Source organism: Myodes glareolus, chromosome 14 (assembly GCF_982192425.1).
Source record: "Myodes glareolus chromosome 14, mMyoGla1.1, whole genome shotgun sequence".
NCBI lineage: Eukaryota > Metazoa > Chordata > Mammalia > Rodentia > Cricetidae > Myodes > Myodes glareolus.
Genome location: NC_142039.1, coordinates 45,561,727 through 45,577,927, shown reverse-complemented (window position 1 = coordinate 45,577,927; position 16,201 = coordinate 45,561,727).

Here is a 16,201-nt window from a genome sequence, read left to right as displayed (position 1 = left end):
CAGCCCCAGGTCCTCTAATTCTTAGTTTTCTAAGTTCTTCCATTTGAAAATAATATTTTTAAATGTAAAATGTTAAAGAAAATGTGGTGATTTTTATCAAAAATTTGTTTTTCCAAATTCTGTTCTAAGGAGTCTTAGGTACAATGATGCTTCTGGTGCAGCAGAAGACAAAGGAGAGAGAAGAGAAGGGCTGATCTCTGAACTTCTAGAAAGGAAAAACTGCAGCAACAGCCCGTGTCTATGCAATAAATATCTACATGTTTTTTTTTATAAGAAACACAATCTTCTGTTCAAATCCTGTAAACCTGTACTCTATGCCATCTTGAATTCTGGATTATTTTCTTTCCTCCTGAATCCCAGTTAGATAATTGGTATTTCTCATCTTATGTGACCCATTTTCCCAAACCACTTAAAAGTGAATTATGGCCTGAGCTAATTACTTCCATTAGTCCATCATGCCCTCCCACTATTATATATTATTGTTACTGGGAAGCTATAAGGTTAGATTGATGAACAGGTACATAAATACAGGTAGGAAAGACGTGAGAGAGAACGGGTTGGCATATATTTGTCTTCATTTGTCCGATACTGACATCTATTTTTAAATTATTTGAATATATACAAATATGTATATATTTACCATTTACAACAGGAAACACATCTCGCTCATATTTTCCTATTTCATAAATAGTTAACAAAAGCAACGCATTCCACAGTAACTTTTTTATATTTCTTAAAAGTCAAACTGTATTCTAGATGCTCAGAATTCAACAAGAAGCAAAAATACAAGCTCCTCATGAGTTTTGTTTTAAGCTGAAGGAAAAAAGAATAAAGAGTACAGTGAAATATGTAGGGTGTCATTAATGATACACGTTATAATGAGTATAGGACCAGAAGGCAGAGGAGTTGGCCATCTTATAGCTACCGTTCAAGGACAGAAGAAGATGAACCAAGGTCCTTGAGAGCCTTCTATCTAGAGGAAGCAGTAAGTAAGGTAAAGGCTTAGAAGAAACACTAACTTGCTACATTCTGAGAACAGCAAGGTGTGTGGGACACACAGTAGCAAGGTAAGCAGCTGATTGCTATGATGGTGGGATCATGGGGGGAAATAGTGACTTTCACTTTCTTAGTTTTGAAAAGATTTTATCTTTATTTATGTTTCTGTGGGGTGTGTGCATGCATGCACACACATGCTCGTGAGTGCTGAAGGAGGTGCAAAGATGTCAGGTCCCCTGGAGCTAGAGTTGGAGGCAGGTGTGATCCTCCAGGTGGGGGTGTTGGAAACTAAACTTGCAAGAGCCATGAGCTCTATTAACTGCTGAGCCATCTTTCCGGCTCCTCACTTCATTTTCTTTAACTGCACCAATCTGGGGAGTTACTGGCTAATTTTAAGTAGACAGATGTCACCGACTGACCACTCTCGATGTTGGTTACGGTGTGAGGTAGGAAAACTTTTCCTGTACAAATCCAGATGGTGAGTATTTCATGTCTGACCAGGGCAGTGACTGTCACTCAGAACTGCTCTCTGCAACTCTGCTATTTCAGTATAAAAACAACAATAGGAAAAAAAAAGTGTGTTAATGGCAGTAGCTGTTACAATAAAGTATTACAAAACAAGATAAGCTGGAGGCAGGGTAGATTTGATTCACATGCCATGATTGGTCAATCCTGACCTAGGTCATTCGGTTTTCAGTGTGGCTATCTATGAAGGGTAGTGTTCACTTCTGATCCACTATCTATACCATACTCAAAAGAGGATGCTGCCTATTCATAATTTTTATCTGCATAAATCATTTGTTATTACCTTGAATCAACACATAATATAATGAGTGTTTATTGGTTGCTATTCAAAGGGCTTGTTATTAAAAAATATATAGTTTTCTGTATTACTTTAGGTCATTCCAAACTCAGGATAATCCATCCCTTTCCTTACTCTCTTCTCTGAAAGATTTCCTTTATTACTTAATTGAAATATAACATGGATCTCAACTGCCAATCATAGCAAGAACTTTGATTTTCTGTCAGACACATGAAATACTTTAAAAAAAAGGAAAAAAAGGAAGAAAGAAAGATGAAGGCGTAAGTCACAAAACAATCCCACATCAGTTTGGAATTATGATTAATAACAGGGTTATTTATTTAAAGGGAAAAACTTACAGATCACCGTCTTAGACAACAGCTCTCTGCAACCAGGGAAGGAGTCTAGTAGCCACAAGCACAAATTCTGAAAATCGGGTAATGAAGATGATTGGTAACAGCTAGTAAAATCCATGTAATTATGGATTTTATAGATATCCCCTATCCCATAAGGGGAGCAAGCATGGGCATATCTTTGAGGAATATTCATAAACAGATCTTGCTCAATCATTTTGAGGCACAATGAAGCATTTAAATAGTGCCCATTCCGAAGGGGCTGCTGCTGTTACCCTGTTCAGTCTTCGTAGATTTACAGATGACTGCATTAGTTTCTGCATTGTCTATAAAGCCAATGATAACAACTCGAACGAGGCCGCTTGGCTGAGAGGCTGCACAGCTTGCTTTTATAGTGTTTCTGGAGACAGAACATTTGAATTAGGTAAAATGGGAAAACAAATTGGTCTTCTTTCCAGTCACATAACTGTAACGGCAGCAAGAAGTAACCCTTATCTATCGCCTCCTCTGGGTTGAAGTGCCTTATGGGAAACTCATTTCATTCTCATGATGTGGGAGGGGGATTGCTCTTTTCCTCATTAATGGCTGAGTCATTTGCCCAGGGCCATACAGCTAATAAGTAGTGAAGCTGGGATTTCAGCCGAAGCTGCCTGACTCCTTGATTTTGTCTCTTAATCTCTGCACTAAGTAACTATCCATGTGCGTGAGGAATAGATGCCGGGACAGTGTCTTAGCAACTCAATTACTACTAAACATGTTATACATGTAAAGAATCATGAAGTCCTTTAGTGAATCCTTGTGGGAAAGTGACATATATCAGATCATTATGAACTTAAAACTTAGCTTTTAAACACTCGATTCCTTTCTAATATTAGATTTATCTTGCATAAAGGTCATGTATAGGGAAAACAAAACCTGAAACAAATTTTAAGTTGCTTAAGAAAGATATATGGAATAAATCAATAAAGTAATAAAATATTATATAGCAGAATATATCCTCTAATACACAATCCATAATTCAGAATTAAGCCATGGCCCCAGACAAACTGGTGTTAGAGATGAGAAATTCAAACATATGGAGACTCTCAAAAATCCTTAAATATTCTCTTTCTGGACTGTTCTTGGCTCTGCCACTAAATTAGCTCCGAACTTTTTATTTTTGGCATTGATCCTGTCTCTGCCCCTCTGGGCTCTGATTTCCCTTTTCGTCTAAGAGTTTCCTGTATTTGTGCAGACAAGGACCAACGGGTCTCCGAATCCATGCTGTGCATGTGTGAAATATTAATGTGAGTTCTGCCCAGCAAAACCCCATGCCCATCTGATTTCTTGGACATTTACAGCAAACATGCTAGGGTAATGTCCTACTCAGGGTGCTTCGTTTTTTTCTTAGTGATCTCTCTGGAGCCTTATGGCTAATGGCTTTCCACCCACTTGAGATTTTGCCCATCATATTATATCTTTCATCCAAGGAACAAAAATAGAACTTGTTTTTGACAGCATGGGAGACATTCCCTTGCTGTGGCTCTCCAGGAAAAATCTTCTAATCTAAGTAGACAAACTCTTGCTGAAGAAACGAGACCAAATGGCATGCATACACTCCAAGGAAAGCATTCTTGTTTTGTGAAGTCTTTCCATGCTGCAACTGTTGGGAACTCTGCATACACTGATAGCAGTTAGGTTTATGGAAAGAATCAACAGCTATAAACAGCTGGACTCACTGTCAAAACTGAGCGCTGTCAGCCTAATGTTTTCTCCAAGCCTTCTGTCCTGAGAAGCTTGGAGTTTCTTAATTGACATTTTTAAGATGAGTGAGAAACATGGGTGAAAGGAGTTGATCTCCTAAAAGACAAACTGGATAGGGAGTTGGAACTAGCAAGTTCAAAAGCAGGAAACAAATTAGTCATCGTGTGTTGGGATCATGGCCCCGTGTTTGCCATTCTCATAAAGGGCTCACATGCAACCAGATCAATACACAATCGGTTTGCCTGTAAGCCTGATAACCTCAGTGTTTGTTTTTGTTTTATTTTATCTTTGACTCATGGTCTAAACCCATTACACAATGAAATCTCTCATCTTGAGAAATAATTATGAGCTGCCTCTTTGGGGTTACCACGGACCCATAAAGAAACCAAAGGTCTTTGGTGTTTGTTTTCAGCCTCAAATCAAATCAAACTGAGATATGATTTTGGCAGTTCACGAAGCACAAATGTGATTTTCTTTATAGTGTTCTTTTATTTCTTAATTGACGGCACTGTCTCAATTATTATAAATAAACCCCTCAAGTTAATTTATGCTAACACATCACTAGTGAAGAAATGAGAACAGCCAATGACTTATATTTTGTAAGCTCTAGGCAAATACATTGCATAAATAAAATGTTGAAACAAAGATGAGTCAGTGTTCTTATCTGTGGTCCTTTTAAATGCACTGTACTGCATTGTCTGATGGGGCCTTTTTAAAGGAATTAAATTAGTGCCATATCTAAAACTGAGCTTACCTGGTTATGGTAGTGCACACCTTTAACCTCAATGCTTGGGAAGCAAGGCATTCATATCTCTGTGAGTTGGAAGTCATCCTGGTCTTAGTGAGTTTTAGGCCAGCCAGGGCTACATAGTGAGAGATCCTGCCTCAAAATAATTAATCAACTCAGTAATTAAAAAATTGACTTGACCCTAGTCATTTTCAAGAAATTTTAGAAAGCAATCATCTCTCCTGAATTCTCAAGGGACCCTTGTTTGTCTACCACACATGCTAGCATGGCTTTCATTGGAAAGAAAAACTTGAAAGCTAAACTTGGTATTTATGCTTGATATTAGTCTAGAGTACATAGGTGATTTCCGTCAGTATTAAATTTTGACATACGGTGTTGTCATAACTAGGAGACACGATATAAATATTTTCAGACTGTCTGGAACACAGTGACTAATAAAAGACAGTGATGGGTATGCACACACACACACACACACACACACACACACACACACACATCACTTTTTGTTTATCCATTCATCCTTTTGTGGAAAGTTGGGTTGCTTCTCCTTTTGTCTGTTGTGAATAGTATTCTTGTTACTGTGTGGTACAAGTTTCTGCCTCCACTTATATAGGGCATATTTCCCCCAGTAGAATCCTTGAATTCTATGATAATTCTGGGTTTTCTTTCTCCAATATTTTTAGCTGTCTTCAGATCACTTCCATAGTTTTAACATTCCTACCAGCCTGAATTGGGAATTCCAATTGGGAAGGACAATTACTGTGTCCTTCCCAGTAGTTGTTACAATAGCCACTGGAGTTAGGTATAAGATGGTATTACATTGAGGACTTGATTTCCATTTTATCAGTGGCCAGAGACATTGCGAATAGTTTATATTTTGTGTGTGATAGGCATTTATGTATTTCCCAGAAACTTTGTGTTTGCTAATTTTAAGTCATTTTTTGGTTTGAAGTTGTAGAGAATTTGTGTGTGCAAATGTATGGACTCTGTATACGCCCTTTTTAGTATATGTGATTGAATAAAATGATATTACATTGAGGATTTGATTTCCATTTCATTGGTGGCCAGAGATATTTAGACTATTTCATATTTTGTATATTATAGGCATTTATGTATTTCACAGAAACTGTATGTTTGCTCATTTTAAGACATTTTTGTTTTGATGTGTAGAGGATGTGTGTGTGTGTGTATTCTGTGTATGCTCTTTCTAGGTTATGTGATTTGCATAAATTTTCTCCCATTCTGCCTTTTCATTATATCGGTGCACAAAACATTTTAATTGTCATATTAATTTCTTTTTATTTCTTTCTTGTTTTTAATATTGTGTCAAAATAATGTAAACCTGACCTCTTTTAAAAAATAATCGTGTCCCTCCTGGTTAGCCTGATAAATTCTACCAAAAATAGAAAAGGAGATGACATTGATCTTATGTAAAACCTCTCAGAAAATAAAGTGAGAAGGCGTAATTTTTATATGCAATCATAACTTAGACACACACACACAAAAAGAGTGAAAACATTTCAAAAAGTAGATAGTCTGTGCTAGACTTGTCCTTGGAACATGAAGTAAAACCCTTAGAAGTTCATCCATGTAATTATCACGCATATATTACATTAGGAAGAATATGATTTAAACAACACATTAAAAACTATCAGCAAAACAGAAAAAACAAAAATAGTTTTTGAGGCATCTCATCAAGCGGGATAGGCTGGCTGGACCATAAGCTCCAGGCATCCTTTCTGTATCTGCCTCCTCAGTGCTGGGATTACAGATGTGTTTTCCTGCATCCGCTTTTTGTGTAGTGCTAATAATCCAAACTCAAGTCCTTATACTTGCATAGCAGTACTTTTACCTTTATGGACTGGAGCATTTCATTTAATGTGGTTTGCATCTTCCAACCCTATACATCAGGAACTTTACGTGCAAAAATAACCACACATTTTAAAAATGTAAGCCTGAGCCTGTGTATGTCATTTACTTCTCGCACATTCAAGAAGAAATGCCCGAGTTTGGAGGAGGGTGTGTATAAATCTTGTCATAAACCATCACAAGCCTGTCTTAGTGAGCTGAATCATCTGGTGAGAATGTGGGGTTTGGATGTTCATGGACTGGCACCCCAGTCCATCAACGTCAGGTTTTCACTGGTCACATGACTTTATACAGCTCCCTTAACTTCCAGTTGCCATCTTCCGATCTTGCCTTCCTTTTTAGCATGAGAATTAATGTGAGGCAAATATGAAAGCTGGAGGACAGCAGATGATCAAGTGGCCCACTCCTCGGTTCCTGGGGGAAGTTGTGCTTACGGTGACAGAGCTTTATCTCCGGAGATGAAGCCAAGCCTTGTCACAAAGTTCTCTTCAATCTGCACACAAGATCAAACCGGCAGGACTCGTCTTTCTGAGTCTGAGTTTTCATCTACTGCGCTTTGCATATTCAATCCACTTTCTTTATATTTCCTCAGTCAACTTTTCTTGATTTCTACTTTGGGATCCTCAAAGTGCTCTGAGCATTCTCGAAACAGGAGAATCAAACTTCATCGTGTAAATGTAAATCATTCACTTGTCATTTGGTTGACATATAGAATGAGTTTCTTTCTTTGCTGCTGTGGGACGGAGTGTGGGTAGACATCTAGACGCTAGCCAATGGCTCATGAGAGAATGTGATAGCTAATCTTGGTTCTTTGCTTGACTGGATTAAGAATCAATCAAGACACTATGATGCATCTGTAAGAGATTTTCTTGGAGAGATTAGCTAAGGGGGAAAGCCCTTCCCTAAGGTAAGAGGCCACTTTCCCAGATACCCTAAGATCCAAGAGGAGAGCTATTGCTTTATGCCTGCTCACCTTCACACCTTGCTGGTGAGTGCATCTGTCTTTTTGTTGTTGTGACAGCAGCTGCCACCATTGCTACCACTACTGCCACTGCTGACACTGCTCCACCGACTCTTACAAGAACCCAGATCTTTGCCCTTCCAACATGAAGACCAGTAGCTCTGTCAGAATCTTCCAGGCTTTCAGTGGCAGATTCAGACTGGAATGTAGATGGAAGAAAATGCTCATGTTATATACACACACATAATTAAAAATAAAATAAATATTTTTATTAAAAAGTCTGTTGTGTTGGAGAGATGAATGGTTTTCCATTCTTGCAACCCATGTTGATGGCTTGCATCATCTTTCCTTGAATATTCCGTCTTACTTTTATAATGTGGTTGCTCTTTGTAGATACCTACCTTCAAGATTTTCCTGTTCACTTTATCTGCAATTGATTACTGTGACTTAGTACATTTTCCTTTTTAATTCAGTTTAATTTGTTCACTCTTTTCACCTTTTTTGATAGAATCTGGGGTCATTGAGTATAATGGTATAGATGTGAAATAGCCCCCATGGACTTATGTGCTTGAACACTTGGTCCCCAGTGGGTGATACTGGGGAGGGAGGTTAGGATCCTTCAGAGGATGTTACAAAGAAATTATGAAGAAAATAAATAGAAAACAATTTTCTATTCCTGTTACTTGTCTTTCATTTCTGAAGATATGTGGTTGTCTCTGGTCTCATGGTCTTTTTTAGTGAGGAATTTCCATTCACGATCTTCTAGTCTGGGTCTCCAGGGTTAGTTCTCTTACTTTTTCTTTATCTAAAGCACCTGCATCCCTGAAGGGTGTTTTCACTAGGGATAGAATTCTGGCCAGATATTTTTCTACTTTCTGCTTCCAAACCCTTAGGTCTCCATTTAAACCTTTGAATATTTTGGCCTACTGCTTTGTATATAATGGGCCGCACACTTTTTCCACTAGTTATATCTGGTTTTTTGTTTTGTTTTGAAACCAGTTTAACTGCTAAAATTTGAGGCAACTTCCCCAAGACTGTAGACTGCTGAGCTTCTTAGACCTGTAAATTTATCTTTGGCTGAATTCAGAAATTTGTTAGGCATGACTGAAAAATTTATTTCTCTCTCAAGTTCGCTGTGGCAGGTTTAACTCTCAGTTCATGTCTCTCTGACTTTGCTGTTCTGAATGGGCTCTCCTGAATATGTACAAATTCAGTACTTGGGATGAGATGTTTGTAAAAGGACAGAATCTCTACCCCACCTCTCAAGTCTTTGGGTCTGATTGATGCTCAGAAATCAAACTGATATATATATGAGCCTCGTTCACAGAATTCCTGCGCCCTCCAGTAATTTCTTGAGATTCTGCCCAAATCTCTGGTCATCCAGAGCTCCTCTTGGTGGCTCCTCTGGGTATTTTTTTCTTTTATAGTTTATTGGCATCTCCAGGTGCCTAACCACTTTGCATAAAAATGCAAATGAAAAAACAAAATGGGATGGAAGACTGGAGAGATGTCTCCGTGGTTAAGAGTATTGCTTGAGAGGACCTGGATTCAGTTCCCAGTTCCCACATGCCAGTTCACAGCTGTCTGTAACTCCAGCTTCAGAGGATCTGATACCTTCACACAGATATACATGCAAGCAAAAAAAAAACCCCAATGCATATAAAATAAAAATAAGTAAACAATTTTAAAAAGTGTTTAAAAAGAAGGAAAGAAAAGGTGATGTGGGAAACTCATTGCTATGCAGGTCTCTTTCCTAAGGTTTGATTCTTCTAGGATCTGTGTTTTTCTACGACACTTTGGGTGGTTTATTCACAGAAAAGCAGACATACACAGACTCTTTCTTTTTATCCACTTATTTTTATTTTTAACATCTTTTATTTACTATTTGATAATTTCAAGCATGTATGCAATTTATCTTGATCATACCTAGCCACGGCTCCCTTCTCCCACTCCTCTGGTACCCACTAACACATTCTCTCTCAACCTTTATGTCCTTGTCTTTTAAAATTAATTTAACACAAATTAATTAATTAATAATTAAGCAGTTGTGCTGTTTGCAGAACTGTTGGGCGATCTTGCTGGTTTCATCTTGTACTGTCTTGTGTAAATAACTATAACTGAGGTTTCTGAGTGGAACATCCATGCCATGTCTGGAAGACAGCATTTTATAGTTCTTTCTGCTCTCTACCTCTTAACATTCTTTTCAATGCGCTGTCTCTTGGTAGTCCTAGAACCTCTGGAAAGAGGTTGAGAACAGCACCCATCTATAGGTATAAGCATATTTAGAAGGCAGTTTATCAACATACCCATTTAACAAAACAACTCTAGTGTGTTCGCTGGTAGGGCCTAGAGACTTAGGTTTCTGCCAGGTTTGCAGTACCAAGCATGACTTTCCTTCTCTGGAGGAGGCTTCAAATCCAATAAATTGTAGTTGCCCCTGTAACGTTCGGGCCACTAGTGAACCAAAGATGCTTCGTGCTGCCAGGGTGATGTTGTAGCATTTGACGATCACTGCTAGGTAACACCATAGACTCCTTTCTCCTTTTGTGGCTATGAAAATGCACAAAAACCTTTTCCTTAGTGCTTTCAGTGGTAATCATTGTGAGGCATGAACTTTAGGAGGCTGACTCTGCCATGATTGAGCTGTAATCATCCTGACCTATCAGCGTATTGCCTACAGGTCAAGGTCTACAGCCTGGTTTCCAAAATTAACCAGGGCATTGTGACAGAAGGGGTTTTTCCTTCATGACCGGATTATACAGAGAAGGGCAAAAGTTATCGTAAATCACATCCATGTTGCACACCCATCAGACAACGTTGTTGTTAAGGACAATACCTGCGGTGCCGCTTTACTTATAGACTCCCGTTCTAGCCCCACTCTTGGCTTTTTCAAAGGCTTGACATATGCTGATGCCATCCTTCCCCTCCAGATGCTGTTTGCTTTTGCAGTTCTGAAGACTGAATCTAGGGCTTTTCTAATGCTAGGCAAGTTCTCTCTCTCTCTCTCTCTCTCTCTCTCTCTCTCTCTCTTGCTCACTCATCTTGGCCTACAACCCTGGTCTTCCAGTGAATAAGAAAAGTGAAAACTCATTCTCGATGTCATCCCAGAAGCCATCAGAATCAAGCTGTACCTTGATGAAACTGATTTGACTGCAGTATTTAGCTGGTCCTCAGATGTTGTTTGTGGTGATTTAAGTATAAGTTTCAGTTGAAAAAAATAACGAACTTAAAAGCTAGCATCATGGACAATGTTGCTTTTTGCGAAGTATGCATTTGACAACTTCCTTGTGCATTTGGGTTTGTATAATGATAAGATAGAAAACTAAACGATAAATTACTATGTCTGAATGGCATGAGTATTGAAAGTGGTATAGGACTTCTTTTCCTTCGGAATAACCAGGAGCTGGTGTTAAGCATACTGTGTGATTTCTGCATTGGGGGAGAGGTAGGGAGTAGTGATTCTCAAGGAAGCGAAGAGTGGGGGCAGCACGGTCATTGGAGGGAACAATGACGTTAAATTGTTCTTTAAGAAATGAAGGATGTATGCTGTGAGATAAAACCTCAGATTGAGAGTTCCCAGAGACTTCAGATACCCTCTGACCCTCAGCTAGATTAAGTTGCTTAAATATGGCTTAGATAAGGAGCGCATTACAGCTCTGATGAAAGAATTGCCTCATGGGTACTTTCCAAACACTGATTACTCTTGTTTGACCCTTGAAATTATGGGTACAAAAATAGCAGTTTTCTGAAATCATTTGTAAAATGTCACAACATTTTGTTAGATATTTTGCTACACAATTATCAGTTTAAAAAAATAAGCATGATCAGTTGGTGTGTTACCTTTTTGAAATCAGCATATAATTTATATTCAGCAAAAAAAAACCCAATTTTGGTATACACACATACACACACACTTTTTTTCACATGTATAGCCCGATTCAAGAGGTAAAACAATTTCCATTGTCCTTGAAAAGCTTGCTTCATTCTTTTCTTTTCACTGACCTTCATCTTCCATAGCTGGCTGTACTCTGATCGGCAAGTCAAGTAGCCCGCTCTCAAAGTCCTTACGTCTGCAATCACTCTGCACGTTCTTGCCATTGCATCTTTGGGACTCATTATTTGCCCCAGATCTTTTTTGTCCATCCTTGGGAGTGCTCAGCTGAGTCAATAGGCCTTGGTGTCTTCGTGGGCTCTTTTTTTTTTTTTTAAACTGGGCATTTTGTTTACCTTCATTTTGAAGTTATGAAAAAAAGAAAACCACTTAGAATTGTTGTACCTTGGTCTTTTGATGGAGGCATTTCTTATTTTTCATATTGGGTAATTTAATTGTAAATTATGTCACTAACTTATCAATTCGATTTCTGTTTCATGACAACCTTTGGAGATATTTTGCCATTTTAAAAGTGCTCTGGGGCTGGGGAGGTGACTGAATGGATCTTTGAAGTTCTTTGGCAGTTCAGCTTAGTTGTATTGGTGTGTGGCAGATTCTGTAGGAGACCCTGTATCAGAAAATAGGGTGGAGAGGGATTGATGAAGTCACCCCACACTGACATCCTGCTTACACATGCACTTGTTCATATACACCAATGTGAACACAGATATACTACATAAAAGGGCCCCAACCTACATAAATTACCGCAACTGATTCTAATGTATTCATAAATATTAGTTTTATTTATCCATTTATTTATTTGTTTTTATTTACTTATTCATTGGTTCATTCATTCTTTTATTTTGTGTGTGTGTGTGTGTATGCCATGTGTATGTAGGGGTGTGTGTGTGTGTGTGTGTGTGTGTGTGTGTGTGTATGCCATGTGTATGTAGGTGCCCATGAAGAGGGGGAAAATGTTTGGAGTCCCTGGAGTTACAGGTGATTGTGAGCCACCCAGTGTAGGTTCTGGGAACCTAACCTAGGCCCCTGCATGAGCAGCAGTCTCTCTTTACAGCCAAGACAGCTCTCCAGTCCCCAATTCTAATATTTTTGAGAGGTTATTCATTCTTCTTCTAAATGTAGAAAATCTATAATTGATTGTCTCATTTAAGCTGTAAAGAAAAATGTAAAACTTTATTATGTACTAAGTACATGAAAATGAAAACATAGCTCAGGGAAGAGTTTGAGGGGATCATTCCAGGCCTCCAGGCCCAGTCCCAGGCTTCCAGATCTTTCCTTCTGACTATTCACCTCAGTGTTCGACATGTCTGTTCTCTCATGAACTGCATCTTTTCAAAGAGGAAGCCCATCTCTGCCTTCCTCTTCTTCCCAGCATCCAGCACCATGCTTGGGCCTCTGCACACAGACTCTGTGTCGGATTCACCCAGTAGCTGCCTTTTGTCTTAGATATGTAACTGCCTCGTGAAAGGCTTACTTGTTGTTGCTTCTTTGCTATGGCAACAAAACACAGGCTTTACTTCAGCTAAAAAAGTTTGCAGTTCCCTTTATGTCGGAAAGCTTTTGTTTAATACATGAGCTGACTTATCCCAGTTTCCTGTTTATATAGAATACGATCGTGATGAGAACACATACTACCAGAAACTTACAAAGGATTTCAGTTTTATTAGTTTAATAACATTGTTAAAATTCACTGACGTGTCGTTGAGAAAAACAACTTCAAGTGAAGATAATATCCACATGCTCATGGACTCACTCTTAACTCATCTTCTGTTCATACATAGTGCAGGGGAGACAAATAGCATTTATTTTTATGGGTAGCGAAAGAGCCGGTATCTGTTTTCTACAATTAAAAAGCTTTAGAATTGTGGATAATTTTCATTACTCTCGAGATTTCTGTGTTAAACCAAAGGTCATTATTCTAATCATCTCAGACTGTCTTTTTTCCCCTAATAGATCTTTGCAAAGCCCATCTGTCTGCAGTTCATGGTATAACCTTTCTTGGTAGGGGCAGCGTGGCAGATGGACAGCAGATGGGAGTTTTGCCCTGTTTTGTGGTTCAGAGCTTGGCCGAGGCACGAGCTGTCAGGGGCTGTCAGTTTGTCCTCTCAGTTTGTGGGCTTCATCACTGTATTTGGTATCTAAATCGCCAGTCTGGATTAATGCAGAGCCAGGCCAGCTATTGGTCATCCTCGTTAATGGTGATGACTCTCCATTAGGTGCAGGCACCTAGGGAGTCTATAAAATAACCTGGTGGGAAACGTTCTTGCCACCTCATTGTATGCTTGATCTTCAGGACCCAAGGGTCGGTTCTTTGCCAACATCATAGCAGCATAATTAGGGGAATGTGGGTACTTTCCTCTTCCTCAAGTGTAGTTCTCTTTCTCCTGAGTCTTTGCACATGAAATCACATGGGAAAGAAAAATAGAGATGTGGACCAACAGTGGTATTGTTTGTGTTTTTGTTTAAGTTTTTGGACATTTTTATGATTCTGAATTCTTAAATACATTGCACTATTAAACGGCCTATTGGTACCGTCCTGGCTATACCAAAAGCTTTGTGGCCATTTAGCTAAAGGGCAGTTCATGAGATTATTAGCATCTCTTTAAGGGGAAAGAATATCTTTCAAAAAAATTTTTAGTTTATTTCTGCTGCGTGGCTTTTAAAATTTATTTATTTTGTATGTGTGCTTCAATTTTCTGCTTGGCAGGTGCCCCTTCATTTTCGATAGATCCAGATTGGAGTAAACAGATGCATCTGGGTGAATCCCCGTAATGGAGGGTAAGAGTTGGCAGTGACCGTGAATGAAAGACAGTCAGGGGTCAGATTTGAAGTGAGCTTTTGTTGTCTTTGTTTGTTCATTTTCTTGCACTTTGAGTTTTTGTGGTTGTATAGTTGTTACTCAGTGGCGCTCAGTCTCAATTTTGACTAAGAACTAAGGAGAGCCTATGTAAGCAATATGTAAGTGCAGATGTCTACGTGAATACCTTATAAAGATCAGATCGCTGTCACACAAGCACCACCATGAATTTACCATGACCTTGAAGTAAACTGAAGCACTGTGTTCTGGTATTTAGTAGTATTTACACTGCTTCAAAGTGTAGATTTTCTCGAGTTTTAGGGGTCAGGTTTGCTTTTTAAAAAAAATATGTGATTAATTGCAGTGCTTCCAATGATACAAATAGCACTAGGTTATTGTACTCAAAGTCATTGTATTCATATTTCATTGCAGAGATTCCTTTAACATATATTTTGAAGACCTTTAAAATCTAGGCTATAACAGAGTCCTCGAAGATAGTTTAAACTCCAAGGAATTCCTAAGCCATCAAATGAATTTCCCCCCATTCCACGCTTCAGCAGATCACTGTTAATCTGTGTTTCCATTTTCTTTCATAAGTTAAAAGATTCAAAATTTTAATTTTGCTTGAATCCACAGGTGAGATAATGTGTGTACATGTGTCTTCCTCTCTTGTTATTACTGGCTTAGAAATTTGACAGGTGGTCAAAGCACCACCCACCACCTTCTTTTCAATGTTTGTATTATACCTGTGACTTTCTTGAAGTCAACTCATCTGTTCTTTCTTTTTAAAGGAATCTCAGAAACAGGAAGACTCTTGTAAATGGTGTGTGTAAAATGGCTTTAAGGACTGTGCCCCAGCCCTAGTAGCTGTAAATGTACTTTAACATGGGTCCTCCTAACATAGTTACAACCTGAGGTGTGGTCAGAATGTGGTCAGGTATAAACCTGTGATGACTTGACTCACAGAGGCTTGATGCTGTCTCCTGGTGACGGCACTCTGGAGCACTCTGGTCCCAGGAAGCTTACTTCCATTAGCCTTGTAGTGAAGGGAGGCAATGAACTTGAGGTGTGTAGCAGTGCCTGGGATATAGCAGTGAGGCAGAAGCTCTGCTTTGCCCTGGGCTCATTTCTTTGCTCAGTCTTGTTCTTCCTTTTGGAGATTGCTCTTTAAGAAAGATTAGAAGCGATGGGCTCTTGTATAGAAAATATAGATGATCTTGCATTGAACATTCTCCATAAACAGCTAATGTTTCGGGTTTAATCATCCTCGGGATTATAGCCTGCTTATGGATTACAGAGCACTTTATCCATGTTTTAGCTCTTAGGGTTTTTAAAATTCCTCATTAGGGAAGTGGTGAAGATGTCCAAGTCATGAGGAAATAAACCAGAGCTCAGAACACGGGTCTCAGCCACCGCCTTTTGTTTATGGCAGTTCCCACTGGACACACAAGGCAAGCTGGGAGCAGCATGGCTTGAAGAAGCTGACATTCTTTAAAAATTGTTATTTCTTCTTCTTTTTTGTTGTTGTTGTTGGTGGTGGTGTTGGCAGTAGTAATGGTGAGTGTGTGTGTGTGTGTGTGTGTGTGTGTGTGTGTGTGTGTGTGTTTGAGCTCTCATATGCTTGGAGGCCAGATGGTAATTTTCTGGAATTACTAGCCACCCTGTAGAATCTGATAATGGGACTGAGATCTTTCGGCCCACATGGCCTCCGCTGTGGCATCTCATCAGCTGAAAAAGCTTACGGGCTAACAGACAATGCAGGTAATGCAGACGATGCAGGTAATAGGAAGCCATCAAACCTGAATGAATCCTACAAAGACTGGAGCAGAATCTTGTCAGGGGTGAAGCAAGATTCTCCTTTTATGTAGGATGCTCAGAAAAAGTCTCATATGTATGCATGTGAATGTATTTTCTCATTTAGCTTTATTCATGTATGTATACATGTATAAATGGGTGCACATGTGTGTACGTAAACAGACAAGAGGTCAGCATTCACTGCCTTCCTTAACTGATCTCCTGTTGTGGAATAATCTGTTTGTA